This window comes from Bison bison, unplaced genomic scaffold (genome assembly GCF_000754665.1).
Source record: "Bison bison bison isolate TAMUID 2011002044 unplaced genomic scaffold, Bison_UMD1.0 scf7180017864379, whole genome shotgun sequence".
NCBI lineage: Eukaryota > Metazoa > Chordata > Mammalia > Artiodactyla > Bovidae > Bison > Bison bison.
This window is the reverse complement of record NW_011494951.1, coordinates 8,778,903-8,782,059: the sequence shown is the minus strand read 5'-3', so window position 1 is coordinate 8,782,059 and position 3,157 is coordinate 8,778,903.

The window sequence follows — 3,157 nt, the reverse complement described above, 5'->3', positions numbered from 1 at the left end:
GGGCGCGGGGGAGCGCGAGCGAGAGCGCGAGCGCCGCGTCTCCTCAGGGCTACCCCCCGGCGTCCGGGAAAAGGAGCGGCCGGTTGGACCCGGCGGGCGGCCGGCGACGTCTGAGCGCTCGGCGCGCGCTCACTAGAGCGCGCGCGCGTGGCTCGGACAGTTCCTGGGGCAACGCCCCTCTGGGCGCGGGGTCCCGGCTGAGTCTGCGGCAGGTCGCGCGCGCCACCTGCCCTCCGACCGCGTCTCCCTCAGGGCCCCTGCCCTGGGGTCACGGGAGGCCGCCGGGAGAGGGGTCCGCCCTAGGCAGCGCTGGCCCGCGGGGGAAACTGAGGCCCGGGAGTGGCTCTCCGCGTCAGCGGCCGCGCGGGGATCCCGGCGCCTCGCATCCCCCTCCCGGGGCTTGGCGCGGGAGGCCTCTGGCCGGCACGCGTGTGCAGGGCTCGGCCGCCTCGCAGGCCGCCGGGCGGCTCGCCCTGGAAAACGCCTTTTCGCGCGGGGTTCCGTTTTTTTGTGTGTGTGTTTTTTTTTTTTAGCCTCTCGCGCCGCGTGCTGTCATCCGCCCTCCCGCCGCCGCGGGGAAGTGTTCCCTGTCGTGGAAACACGAAGCCCCGGCCGCGTCCCAAACGTTTTCACTTCAGTGGTGACGAACAAAAGTCCCCGCAAACCCCGCGGCCCCGCGCGGCGGTTTACACGCAGACGCGGACCCCGCGGCGAGCTCCCGGGGAAAGCTGGGCCCGCTCCCCAGCCCTCCAGGTCGGGAAAGCGCGCCCCGCGCGGGGCCGAGGGACTGCGGGGTGGGCGACTCCTCCCGAGCCGCGCTCGTTCAGGCATCTCCGCCCCTTCCCCCCGGAGACCCAACTATTTCCAAAGCTTTATGAATTTTAAAGGGAGAAAGACTTCTTGACAACGGGGAGGAAAAGGAGATTCTGACTCAGCAACCGACTTGTTGAGACTTGCAAAACGGAAGAGGAGAGCTTTCCATGGTAGAGCTCTTGTTGGAAGCGACGGAAGAGGCCCCCAACCTGTGTATTTCCTCAAGAAACATTTAACATCGAGAAGTAGATAGATAGATATGTATATGAGGGTCTAGATAAAGAAACAGCAGAGTGATCCATACTAGTAAGCTACTGAATTTTATGTTCCTCTTTTGCCATTTTAACTTTTCTTGGCATTCAGAGAAAAACTACTGAAAGAACTCTAGAAAATAGACTAAAATAGACTAATAATCTCAAAAGCAATAGAAATGGGTTTAGAGTCTATCTGGTTTGGGTTTACAACTGAACTAAGATTAAATATTTCGTGTTGTTAATTAGCACACTTTTACTGCTGTAGGCAGGAGTGTACATTTTTATGACTCCTCATTCTCTATTAGTTAAATTTCATCCCCGCTTTTGTTACTTCAGTGTTTTAAATTTATACAAATCAAAATAAATACAGTAGAGAGAAAAACATTCCATGGGGAAGATACATTCTATGTATAACGTTTATGTTTTCCTGTCTATGAACTAAGTTTGACATTGCCTTCAAATAAGGAGAAAGTACTTTTTAAAAAAAACTCATAAATGGTTTAGAAATCAGTGGATGTATAGAAAATTAGTTTGAATTAGTAATCTCAAAACCATTTTTAACAATCAAGCAAAATATAAAACCAGAGAATTCTTTTTTTACTCTAAATTAGCAACGTCTGGAAAATAACCTGAGCTCCTCAGAATTATAAATAGCTATTTTCACAACACCTGTTGACATATCTGTTAATACTAACCCATTTTGCAAGGAAAGTGTTCAGCAACTGAGGCATATAAAAATCTTAGAATGAACAAATCTTTTTTTTCCTAAGTAAAGTTATATTTGATTGGACTCATCTGAGGATCCAAGACAAATCTTGAAAAGGCAGGCACTAAAATTAGCTCAATCATCCATTAAAATGCAGTTAGTGCAATGTAGAGAAAGAGAGCATACATTTTAAAAGCCAAATGGTGTCATTCTGGGCTAAAGTTTGAACAAAAACAAGATTTCTTAGTGTGCTGAGACTGGTTTCGGTTTAGAACCTTCTGAGCTCTCCAAACTGGAAAAATGCCATCAAGTTCGGTATCACGTAATAAGGTCAAAGTTCATATTAAGTGCACTGAATTGTGACGTCCCACTGCCATGCCCTCTACTCACCACAGTAACAGCTCCAATTGTGTTCTGAGGGTCCCAAGTTATATTCTGAAAGCTAGAACTTTTAAGCTGATGAGTGTCCCATCATTGAAAATACTTTTCCTACAGTGCGGGTAGAGCTGCGTGGGAGGAGAGGTAGGGGACCCCTAGCCCAGGAGTCCCCAGCCTCCAGGATCTGATGCCTGATGATCTGAGGTGAAACTGATGTAATAATAATAGAAATAAAGTACACAATAAATGTGCTGTGCTTGAATCATCCTGAAACCATCCCCCAGCCCCATCCACGGGAAAATTGTCTTCCACAGAACTGCTCCCTGGTTCCAACACCGTTGGGGACTGCTGCTCTAGCAAGTCCAAAGCCAAGATCTTATGAGTGTATATCCTAATCATTTTTACATGAAAATATATTAACTGCATGACCAGTAACTCAGTCCCTGACTTGAATTTGACAATCCCTTGTTCATTTCCAGCCACTGGTGTGGGCCCATGGTTTTAAAAATACTTTGCTACAACCCAGGACACACATATACACACATGGACCTGAGATAAAGCTTTTATTAAGCAACTTTATCTCAGTACGTGAAACAAACTCTTTTAAAATTTTACTTTTCAAAATCACTAGTCAGTCAGTTCAGTCGCTCAGTCATGTCTGCCATCTCATAGACTGCAGCATGCCAGGCTTCTCTATCACCAACTCCCAGAGCTTGCTCAAACTCATGTCCATGGAGTCGGTGATGCCATCCAGCCATCTCATCCTCTGTCATCCCCTTCTCCTCCTGCCTTCAATCTTTCCCAGCATCAGGGTCTTTTCTGAGTCAGTTCTTCGCATCAGGTGGCCAAAGTATTGGAGCTTTAGCTTCATCATCACTCCTTCCAATGAATGTTCAGGACTGGTTTCCTCTAGGATGGACTGGTTTGATCTCCTTGCTGTCCAAGAGACTCAAGAGTCTTCTCCAACTCCACAGTTCAAAAGCATCAATTCTTCAGTGATCAGCTT